The sequence below is a fragment of the Triticum urartu genome, chromosome 1A (genome assembly GCF_056163025.1).
Source record: "Triticum urartu cultivar PI428250 chromosome 1A, HENAU_Tu73, whole genome shotgun sequence".
Classification (NCBI taxonomy): Eukaryota; Viridiplantae; Streptophyta; class Magnoliopsida; order Poales; family Poaceae; genus Triticum; species Triticum urartu.
In genome coordinates, this window is record NC_141873.1 from 319,439,666 (window position 1) to 319,452,086 (window position 12,421).

Consider the following 12,421-nt stretch of genomic DNA (forward strand, 5'->3'; position numbering starts at 1 on the left):
GAAACCCCCAACACCCCCTGGAAACAACTAGGGTTTACTAAAATTATTTTCAATGAACCTGAAATGCCCTTCTAAAAAGTTCACCCTCTTTGTCTTGGGTTAAAACCTCTGGCAAAATTGGTGCACATTTTTCTAGGTCAACAGAAGGTCATTGAATTAAATCATAAGTATTTGAATTTGGGCATTTAAATGCTATAAAATAATTTAAATGCCCAAATAATTCTGGAAATAAATGTTTGCTGTTGGAAATAATCTAAACAGAGCCCACAATTATTTTCAGGATTTTTGGAAACGTTTTAGTATTTTTAATAAAGCCCAACAGTTACAGTTAAATAGAAAACAGAAACAAAGTTACAAAAAAAGAGAGAAGGAAGCCCACCTGGGCCTTACCTGAGCTGGGCAGCCCACCTGGCTCAGCCCAGCCTACTGGCTTCGCCAGTCGTCGTCCTCCTCGCGCCAGGAGGCAGGGGCGCGTGCTCGCCGCGCGTCGGCCACGCGCCGGCCACCTCCTGCTTCCGCCGACGCCTGGAGACGCCTAGAGGTGCCACGCGACCCCCACGTCCCCCTCTCATCCTCGCTCACTCTCCCCCTTGTCTCCCTCACTCTCTCCCGTGACGGCCGAGCGCGTACCTCGCCGCCGATCGCCGTAGTTGCCACCACATCCACTCCCTCGCCCCTCCGACGAGCCCAATCGCTCCGCCTCGTCGCCCTGGACCCCTTCGCCGACCCACGCGACCCCAAACGCCACCGAGCACCGTCTACGCCCTCGTCTTCAACCTCGGGCACCCGAGCCGTCTCTGGCAGATTCGCCGTCGCCAGGACCTCCCCGAGCTCGCTGACCCCCTCTCCGACTCCGCTGTGAGCTCCTCTTCCTTTCCCCCTAGCTCCCGTGCTCGATTACGCCTCGTAGCCACCGCCCCCTTCGAGCCCGAGCGCTCCTCGCCGCCGGCCATGTGACCGTCGTGGCTACGGCCGTGCAAGCACGCGTCCGAGCGCACCACCGCATTCAGTGCGTCCCCAGGAGCCTAACGCACGCACTTCCTCGCCCTGCCGTGCAACGTAGCCCCCTTTCCCTCTCCGTCCGAACTCCGGCCGCCGCCACGAGCTCGATTCCGGCGAGCTCGCTCCACCCCAGCTCCTCCCACTTGCCCCACTAGATGCGCACGAGCCCCAGCTACGCATAGCATGTCTCCGCCGTCGATTTGGTCAGTGGAGGACCAAATCCGAAGCCCTCCGCCGTCTCGGCCTCGCCCGCGGCTCAACACCGGCGAGTCTAACCCAGTTTGACCCCTGGGTGGGCCCAGGTAGACCCCCCCTGAGTCTATGACAGGTGGGGCCGGTTGGCTAACTAAATTAGGATTAGTTTAACTAATTTTAATTAAACCAGTCACTGACATGTGGGCCCAGACCCCACTGACAGTTAATTAGTGTTAATCTAACCCTGTTAATTAGCTGAGAGGCTGATAGAAGGGGCCCACCGGTCAGGTTTGACCTGGGCTGGCGCCTTTGACCTGCTGAGGTCAGTATGACGCAATGCTGACGCAGTATTGCATTTTCTGGATTTATTTTTATTCAGGAAATTCCAGAAAATAGTCAAAACTTCTAAAAATCATAGAAAATCAACCATAGCTCCAAATGCAAAGATTTATATATGAAAAATGATCAGAAAAATTCAATCTATCCATTTGTAATGGTTTCATGCATGACAAAACAAGTTTACCTTGGTGTTTAAGCAGAATAAGGAAATGCACTATTAAGGCCATGTTTAATGAGCTAATATTTGAATCTTTGATTCAAATGTGTTCATTCCTTTCTATTATAACTTGCATTAGGCCAAGACACATTCATATTGCCATGTCATAGCATGCATCATATTGTTGCATATCGTCATGTGTTGATTGTGTTTCGATGTGTTCTTCGTGGTAGGTTCTGCCTCCGAGGATATTCACGAGTATCCGACTGAAGGGCAGTATCCCACTACCACTCCATCAGGCAAGCAACCATTGATCATTCCGATACAAGCCCATGTTCTCGCTTCTGCTCTTGTTTACTGCATTAAGACAACGCGATTCAAACTGCTGTGTGCTACGGTAGTTGAACCCTTATCCTCTGCATGACCTGTCATTGCCACAGTAACTAGATGAAACCCACTAGCATGTGTAGGAGTTGATTGAGCCATGTATGTGATTCCTACCTTGTTATGCCTGCTATGCTTAGAGTTGTGTCAGGTCTGGTTCATCTGGGTGATGGACTAGAGTGAAATGCTTATGTCGGTAATGTGAGTGATGTGTTGAACATGTTTTGGTAAAGGTATCGATGAGAGGCCATGTAGGAGTACATGGTGGGTTGTTTCATTGAGGCCGTCCCTAAGAACTGAGATCTGTATGTGTGATTGAAGATTCAGCTACTACCATGCATTGGGATCCTTAATTGACCCTCTCGGCTTCCTAACCACCCTAGTACTCTGTCCAGGAGTTGCAAATAGTTTCTAGTGTCTGTAGGTTATGTGTTGGCGGCCGTGCGTAGCGCTGACCCTAGGGGTGGGCTATGTTGCGGTAGATACACCATGGCACGGTGTACCGAGTCACCCGTTTGGTGTCTCGGGAACCCTGTTCACATCGTTCGGGGCCGTATGTGGAAACCTCGGCCGGACTCCCTGCGGATGGAACCTGGATAGGCGATAAACCTGGACTAGAGGCTTAAGTGTTTAGGTAGGCCATGGCCGACACCCTCGCTGGGCTTCCGCTTGAAGGTTGCTGAGTACATGTCGTGTAAACGGCGGTAAGTGGTGAAAGCGTGTATGACGAAGTACACCCCTGCAGGGTATAAAACTATTCGAATAGCCGCGTCCGCGGTAAAGGACTACTTGGTTGCCTATACAGTTCATAGACAAGTTAATGGATACTACTAAAAGACTCAAGATAAGTGTGAGTATCGAGGATGGCCCTCTCGTAGGATGACGAGGGAGGATCCACGGTGGAGTATTGTGTTGGTGAGTAGTGGACTCGTGTGCGAAAACTATTTTACTGGTGAAGTTCCGTAGGATAGTTTAGCCAAGAGTCAAAGCTGGCTTGCTGCATTAAACCCCCCCACCTTCTTGAGAATAAGCATGTTTAGTAGGTTTTGATGTAAGACTTGCTGACTACCTTTGTACTCATGTTTGCTTAACTACTGTTTTCAGACGACAACACCGCCCCTTCCGATGGGTTCTATGTAGACCTTGACGTCGACGAGTGACTAGCCACCTAGGTGGTGATCCTGGCCATGAAGGGCCCTATGTAGATAGACAGGCTTCGAGAAGCCTTCTTTCTTTCTAGAGTCTGTACTCAGACTAGTTGCTTGCGCATGTGCTTGTATGAGTGTATGACTTGAGTGTCGGGTCATGTGACCCCTATCTATATGAACTTGTTATGTATGGCTCTCTGGAGCTTTTAAATAAAGTATTTGAGTTGTAGAGTTTTGTTGTGATGCCATGTTGTATGCACTCATATCGGGCATATTGTGTGTATGATTGAAATGCTTGGTATGAGTGGGATCCGACAATCTAGTTGTTTATCCTTGGCAGCCTTTCTTATGGGGAAATGTAGTCTAGTGTTCCTCGAGCCATAGTAGTCCGCTACAGCCCGGTTCACCAGAGTCCTTCTAGCCCAGCACTACTGTTCAGGACACTTGACTGGCCGGCGTGTGTTTCACTTCGTTCCTATGTCTGTCCCTTCGGGGAAATGTCACGCGGTGTTTTCCGGAGTCCTGCCTAGCCTGCTACAGCCCAGATTTCCCAGAGTCCTGTTAGCCCAGTGCTACAGCCCGGAATCACTCGCTGATGACCGACATGCTCGATGTGATACATGTATGCCTGTCTCCATAGGTCTGTGCTGCTTTGGGTTCACGACTAGCCATGTCGGCCCGGGTTCTCTGTCATATGGATGCTAGCGACACTATCATATACGTGAGCCAAAAGGCGCAAACGGTCCCAGGCCATGGTAAGGCGACACCCGTGGGATACTGTGCGTGAGGCCGCAAAGTGATATGAGGTGTTACTGGCTAGATCGATGTGACTTAGAATCGGGGTCCTGACACACATCCCCTATGCTTCAGTGATGAAGTTATGGATCACGAATTCTCGGAGGGTTTTAAACCCATAAATATCGAATCATATGATGGTACAACAGATCCCGCTGTTTGGATTGAGGATTTCCTCCTCCACATCCACATGGCTCGCGGTGATGATCTGCATGCCATCAAGTACCTCCCACTAAAGCTCAAAGGACCAGCTCCGCATTGGCTGAATAGCTTGCCAGCAGACTCCGTCGGCAGTTGGGAGGATTAGGAAGACGCATTCCTTGACAACTTCCAGGGCATTATGTGCGACCACCGGATGCTGATGACTTGAGCCATCTAACTCAGCAGCCAGGGGAATCGGCCAGGCAATTCTAGACACGGTTCCTAACTAAGAAAAACCAAATTGTTGACTTTCCGGATGCAGAGGCCTTAGCGGCGTTCAAGCATAACATCCGTGACGAGTGGCTCGCCCGGCACCTCGGCCAGGAGAAGTCGAAGTCTATGGCAGCCCTCACGACACTCATGACCCGCTTTTGCGTGGGCGAGGATAGCTGGCTGGCTCGCAGCAACAACATGTCAAGGAATCCGAGCACTTTGGATCCTAAAGATGCCAACGGCAGACCACGTCGTAACAGACACAAGCGCCGCAACAACGGCGATAACGTCAATGATACGGCAGTCAATGCCGGATTCAGAGGCTCTAGATCCGGTCAGCGGAAAAAGTCATTCAAAATAAGTACTCCGGGCCCGTCCAGTTTGGATCACATACTTGATCGCTCGTGTCAAATCCACAGCACCCCCGATAAGCCAGCAAATCACACCAACAGAGAATGCTGGGTGTTCAAGAAGGCCAGCAAGTTGAATGCCGAAAACAAGGACAAGGGGCTGCACAGTGATGATGAGGAGGAGCCCCGGCCGCCGAACACGGGAGGACAGAAGAGGTTCCCCCCACAAGTGAAGACGGTGAACATGATATACGCAACCCACATTCCCAAGAGGGAATGGAAGCGTGCACTAAGGGACGTCTATGCGATAGAGCCCGTCGCCCCAAAGTTCAACCCATGGTCCTCTTGTCCGATCACCTTCGATCACAGGGACCACCCCACTAGTATCCGTCATGGCGGATCGGCCGCATTGGTCCTAGACCCAATCATCGACGGATTTCACCTCACTTGAGTCCTTATGGACGGCGGCAGCAGCCTGAACCTGCTCTGTCAGGATACATTGCGCAAAATGGGTATAGATCCCTTGAGGATCAAACCCACCAAAACCACCTTTAAGGGCATCATCCCAGGTGTGGAGGCCCATTGCACGGGCTCAATCACACTGGAAGTGGTCTTCGGATCTCCGGACAACTTCTGAAGCGAGGAGTTAATCTTCGATATCCTCCCGTTCCGCAGTGGCTATCACGCACTGCTCGGGCGAACCGCATTTGCAAAATTCAATGCGGTACCGCATTACGCATACCTCAAGCTCAAGATGGTAGGACCTAGGGGGGTCATAATAGTCAATGGAAACACAGAACGCTCGCTCCGCACGGAAGAGCACACTGCGGCCCTCGCAGCAGAAGCACAAAGCAGCCATTTAAGGCAAATCGCCAATTCGGCGATACAGCCCCCGAACACCGTTAAGCGAGTCCGGAGTAACCTGCAACAGGATTGCCTGGCATGTTCAGAGCTCGCCTAGCAATTCGGCCCCCGTCCCAGTCCCAGTCAAGCGACAAAATCCATGTCGTGTGCACATAATTACGCACTGAAAATACCATGGGCATAGGTTGGGGCACGATCAGGGCACGTCCTGCAATGCGGCTTAACCACCCATGGGGCCGCATACCTTTATCATTTTTCTCTTTCAGGACCTTACTCTCTGGAAGCCCTTTCCGGCAGTATGACTGCCGGACACATTACAGGAAGGAACAACCAAGGAGGCAAGAAGCTAAGACGTACAAGGGAACCCCCAGGTGGTCTCTAATAACAATTGATATACCCGCTTTTTACTACCCATACGCAGCTTGCCCTTGGATAGCACATGTCAAATAGTCCTATTTTTATCTTATTGCACTACTTGTATCAGTACGCTTCGACGTATTATTTAAAAAACAATGCATGGCATTAGCCTATTATTGCATTATCCATCCCTTTTTCTCTTATATGTTCATTTACGACAACTTGCACCCGTACATTCTGGTACAATCAGTACGCCAGGGGCTTTCGTTTACCCCATAATACGGTGTGAGAAGTCCGAACACTTTCGACAGTGCGGAACCCCGAACTTATAGCATTATATGCATCAGCTCTGAATCATGTCTTGGGTCAATAGTTGGGTTTGCCCGGCTCCCATGTTTTGGTACCTTATGTTCCGCTATATTGGCTAAGGAAGCAGTGGGAGAACTACTGCGATTGTGTCCCGGTTCTTCCGGACGAGCACCTCAGTAGAGAAAGCCGAAACTGACTATCATGATAAGGCGAGAGTTGGTCGCTGTTCAAGAGGTCTCAAGTCCTTAAAGATTTTTTCTGCTTCGGACGAGGAGTCGGCCTTGCCCGACTTAGGCGTACATAGCGCCCCAAATTCGGCCTTCCGAATACTAGGGGCTTCGCCAAAATTTAAAATTGTAGACTTCTATGGCTAAGTGAGAGTGATAAAGCCTTATAGTCCGATTGCCTGGTTCGTTGTGCTGAACACCTCCCTCGAAGGACCCAAAATTGGGATAAAGAGTGCTCAGGTTTATCCCGAACACCCCGGTACTAGTTACATGGGGGCAGAAGCCGATGACTGGCCAACTCTCAGATTTTATAAACGGCCACACAGAAGGTAATATTTTAAAATCAAAAAGCGTTGCATAGCGCAAATGAACTCGTTTCACATTACAGGATCACATGAGCATGTTCATTCAAAAATTACATCTCTAGTACATTCCTCCACCACAAGGCGGGAACCCTTCAGGACACTGTCATAATACATTTCGGGGCAGCGATGCTCCTTGCCCTCCGGCGGCCCCTCCTTCACCAGCTTTACGGCGTCCAGCTTCGCCCAGTGCACCTTCGCCCGGGCAAAAGCCCTACGTGCACCCTCGATGCAGACGGACCACTTTATGACTTCAAGCCGTGGGCAGGCATCCACAAGACACATCACCAAACCAAAGTAGCTGTTAGGCAGGGGATCGCCAGGCCACATCCGGACTATAAGACCCTTCATGGCCTGTTCGGCCGCCTTGTGAAGCTCGACCGGTTGCTTCAGCTGGTCGTTCAAGGGCATTGGGTGTTCGGTCCCAGTATATTGAGACCAGAACAAATTTTCCGTCGAGCTCCCCTCCTCAACTCGGTAAAACTCCGCGGCATCCAGTACACTACGGGGAAGATCTACGAACGCTCCTGGAGAGCTCCGAAGTCGGGTAAGTAAAAGGAAAGTTTCCTTCACATGCTCTCTTTGCATAATGAATGCCTTACCCGCTGCTATCTTCTTCACCGCATCAATCTCCTGGAGGGCCTTGTGGGCTTCAGCCTTGGCGATCCGTGCACTTTCGAGCGCCTTCACAAGCTCGGACTCTTGCGTCTTAGAGTCAAGCTCCAAGGACTCGTGTTTTTTGGCGAGAGCCTCGAGCTCTTGCTGTGCCTCGCCTACCCAGGCTTCTTGCTTTTCCCACTCAATGCGCTCCTTGGCCGCTTTGTCTTCGGCCCCGTACAGCGCCTTCTTCAGGGTCGCCACCTCGGTTGTGGCCCCTGGCAAATTCATGATGATCCTATTACTTTACAACCGAATTCCTTTTTAATATATAGACAAGGCATTGCTTACCTTTTCTCTCCTCGAGCCGCCTCTTGGTAAGGTCGAGCGCGTCCTCGGACCACTCAAGGTCCTGCTTCAGTGCAGCGACCTCCGCAGTACGTGCGACAGCGGCCAACAGTGAAGCCTGCATATGCACATAGACATATTCGGATTAGACTCCTGAGTCATTATTTGATCCTCTATTCGGCCTTTCTTCGCGAACGCCAAACAGAGCATCAGGGGCTACTGTCTATTCGGTAATATTTTCCTACATTTTGATTGCTTACCTCAAAGCCTGTTAGGAGGCTGGCACAAGCTTCGGTTAGTCCGTTTTTGGCGGACTGAACTTTCTCGATCACCGCACTCATGATAGTGTGATGCTCTTCGTCGATGGAAGCGCCACGAAGCGCTTCCAGCAAGTTGTCCGGTGCCTCTAGATGGACAGAGGCCACCGGCACGGGCAGATTGCCGCTCTTAACGGGGGATCGCCTGCCGGAGTCCGGAACCACCGAAGGTTCCGGCGCAGTGTTCGGCGGGGGGGGCGAACTTGGAGCCCGTGGGAGTCTTGCTCCCTTTGCGCCCAGGGTCCGGAAGGTCGCCTTGAGGCGCCCCCAGGACTACCTCCCCTTGGCTCAGTGCCTTTTGAGACAACACCTCGACGTTGTCCGTAGGGCAAGGGGTGGAGGCGGTCGGAAGTGAATCGCTATTCATATCCGACGAGTCCAAAGAACCGTCCGACGGAGATACGTCAAGACGGGCTCGGAACGGACTGCATAATCATATTCGGCGTAAGGAGAAGTAGTGCAGTAAAACATACCATGAATTACTATGGTATCCGGATACTTACGACTTCGCCAGGGGCTTGTCCCTGGCTAACCACTCGTCGCCGCTGTTGGCGGCCGTCGTGGAGCAGTCCGGAAGGAGGGTCCTCCCCTTCTTGGACCCTTCGGCCTCCCCGGTTGGGGCGGCCTTCCTTTTCTTGTCTTCCCTGGCAGGGAGGGGAGAACTTTCCTCTTCCTCCTCCTCGTTTTCGTGGGAGGAGTGCGCCTCGGAGTTATCGGACGATGAGTCTGATATAACCTTGCGCCGGAGACCCTTTCGGGTCCCCGTGGGCTTCTTCTTGGCCTTCTTCACTGGCACCTTGTAAGGCGTCGGAACCAGCATCTCCGATAGGAGAGCATCTGCAGGATCTTTAGGCAGGGAGGCCGGGCAATCGATCTTCTCCGCTGTCTCTACCCAGTCCTGTTAAGGGCATGGAAGCTTAGATCCCGCACATGATTAAACTGGGGAAAATAAATATCCTGTGAGATATAAAAACTTACCGGATTGGCATGGCGCTTTGCGCTGAGTCCGCGGTCCTCGGTAAGGGGAGGAGGTACCTCGGCGCCGTTGAACAGTACCTTCCAGACGTCCTTGTGCGTCGTGTCAAAGAGCTCTCACAGCGTCTGGTGCTTGGCCGGGTCGAACTCCCACAAATTGAATACCCGTCGTTGACACGGGAGGATCCGGTGGAAGAGCATGACCTGGACCACGTTGACGAGCTTGATTTTCTTACTCATCATGTTCTTGATGCAGGTCTGGAGTCCGGTCAGCTCTACCGGGGAACCCCAGGACAGGCCCTTCTCTTTCCAAGAAGTGAGAAGCGTGGGGATTCCGGATCGAAATTCGGGGGCCACCACCCAGTTGGTGTCGTGCGGCTCGGTGATGTAGAACCACCCCGATTGCCACCCCTTTATGGTCTCCACATAGGAGCCTTCGAGCCAGGTGACGTTAGGCATTTTGCCCACCATGGTGCCTCCGCACTCTGCTTGCTGGCCGACCACCACCTTCGGTTTAACATTGAAGGTCTTCAGCCACAAGCCGAAGTGGGGCCTGATGCGGAGAAAGGCCTCGCACACGACGATAAACGTCGAGATGTTGAGGATGAAATTGGGGGCTAGATCATGAAAAATCAGCCCGTAGTAGAACATGAGCCCACGGACAAACGGGTGAAGGGGAAATCCCAGTCGACGGACAAAGTGGGTAAGGAAAACTACCCTCTCATGGGGTTAGGGCATAGGGATGATCTGCCCCGCATCTGGCAGCCGGTGCGCGATGTCCATGGCTAGATATCCGGCTTCCCGTAGCTTTGTGATATTCTCCTCCGTGACGGAGGAGACCATCCACTTGCCTCCTGCTCCGGACATGCTTGGAGTGGTTTGAGGAGAAAGACGCGAACTTGGGCGCTAGAGCTCGAGTGTGCGAGAATGGATAAGCAAGGAGGAAGAAGGCGTGGGTAAAAAGGGTGAATCTTTGTCCCTTTATAAGGGCAGAGGAGGCGATGCGCCTCCCCACTTACCTGGTAAAATCGCTTATTCCCCGAACACCGTAATTGATGGCGCGGTTGGGTTACCCATACCCATATTGATGAGAATCCCGTGATAAGGGGACACGGTCTCTGCTTCGACAAGACGTGTCAAGAAAACCGCCTCGCGATATGTGCAGTGCTGGTTCAGAAAAACAGTTCAAATAATGATCGGGCCATGGTATGATGTTATGCTATCAAACGTGTCAGCAGATTAGATTTGTGGAAATATTATTCTCTCTACGGTGGTGTATGGAACTTGTTTTGCAGAGCCGGACACTATCCTTGTGTTCAAAATCTTCTATGGTGTATTCGGAGGAGGAACCCACCTTGCAATGCCGAAGACAAATCTGCGCATCGGACTCATCGTTATTGAAGCCTGGTTCAGGGGCTACTGAGGGAGTCCTGGATTAGGGGGTCTCCGGACAGCCGGACTATATCCTTTGGCCGGAATGTTGGACTATTAAGATACAAGATTGAAGAATTCGTCCCGTGTCCGGATGGGACTCTCCTTGGCGTGGAAGGCAAGCTTGGCAATACGGATATGTAGATCTTCTTCCTTGTAACCAACTCTGTGTAACGCTAACCCCCTCCGGTGTCTATATAAACCAGAGGGTTTAGTCCCTAGGACAAAAACAATCATACCATAGGCTAGCTTCTAGGGTTTAGCCTCTACGATCTCGTGGTAGATCAACTCTTGTAATACTCATATCATCAAGATCAATCAAGCAGGACGTAGGGTACTACCTCCATCAAGAGGGCCTGGACCTGGGTAAACATCGTGTCCCCCGCCTCCTGTTACCATCCGCCTTAGATGCACAGTTCGGGACCCCCTACACGAGATCCGCCGGTTCTGACACCGACATAGGGTATTACACCACATCGGTGGCCCGAACCAGTATAAACTCTTGTGTCTCTTGTTCTTCGGGTTCGTCGAGCTAGGCCGTGAGATCATGATGTGTGCGAGCTAGAGAGGGGGAGAGATCTTCGTGCGCACCCCAGTGTTCGAACCTCAAGGGTTTTGCTGGAACCCGAAATCCGACACGGGAGACGACCTCAACCTCCACCCCCGTCGCCTGGGCATCGCACTCAGCATGCTGCAGCCATAGCTCGAGGGGACCCCTCGACGGCATTTCGACGGAGAAGAACGGCGGTAACCGGATCCACGTACGCGGTGGTATCGGCGCCCATGCCACGAGTTCATGAGAGAAGCCCTCGGCGTGGGTTCGCGGGGCGGCGGCACGCGCCACCACTGCACGGGCATTGCGGCCGTGGCGCGAGGGACGTCGGTCCCTGCCTCCTCCTCTGGAGTCCACTGCCTGGGCGAGCAAGGGCAGAGGATAGCCGGGGGGAGACTGTTCGTGCCAAGGCCTCGACGCCTCCGGCCTTACGACGACATCGCGAGGGCGGGAAAGTCTCTTCTTCGATGGGAGGGGCCCACGCTCTTCACGGGGGGGTTTTCCCTTCTCGGCGACGGAAAACCTCCGTATCGGTGCCATGGATGACGCAGTGAAGCAAGAAAGCAAGGAATAAGAAGCAAGCAGAGCAGAGGAAGAGATGGGTATGGGGACTCCTCCCCCTCCCCATTTATAGCGGGAGAAGGCCAACCAATGACCCACACGATCGCAGGTAATGATGGCTTTTTTGCATGCACCAGGGACTCCTCAAGTTAGGAAGTTGCCGAGGCAGCATGGGGAAGCGGAGACGCCCACATCCCGTCAGTCGCCACGCGTCAATCAAGGCCGCAAGCTATTGGGGCCCACAGTGCTCCGCACTTGCCCCTTGGCTTCACCTCGAAGACAAGTCCGAGCGCGCCTTGGGCCCGGGGGCTACTGTCGGCGTTCTGGGAACGGGGGTCCCCAGACTTGCTTGCCTGCGGCCCATGGCGTGGCTCCTCTAGCGGCCTGGTACGGCCCATCTTCACCAGCAAACACTCAAGACCCTCGCGAGGGGCCAAGCCTCACGAGGCAGACGACACAAGACCTCCTCAGGGGCAGCCTCACTAGGCTGGCTCGCGAGGAGCGGAGAGATCAAGGTGAGGGGCACCTCGTGAGGTTCCCGTGACGTGAGCCATGACAACCAAGGACAGGCGGGTGCCAGGCGGGCGCCAGCAGGCGCAGAGCACCAGTTGCCTCTTTGGTGCTAAAGGAGCAGGCGTAGGCGAGGAGTCTCGAGGCATCAGGCAAAGGTTTCCATATCGGTGCAATGAGACCAAGACCAGCCGGACGGCAGGACGGAGATCATCGCGGAGCCCAT

The 12,421-nt window shown here is 52.8% G+C and overlaps 1 pseudogene; it reads left to right on the top strand.

The window, feature by feature from the left end:
- Positions 1–12,421, top strand: part of LOC147991053 (uncharacterized) — a 45,603-nt pseudogene that overhangs the window by 24,554 nt on the left and 8,628 nt on the right.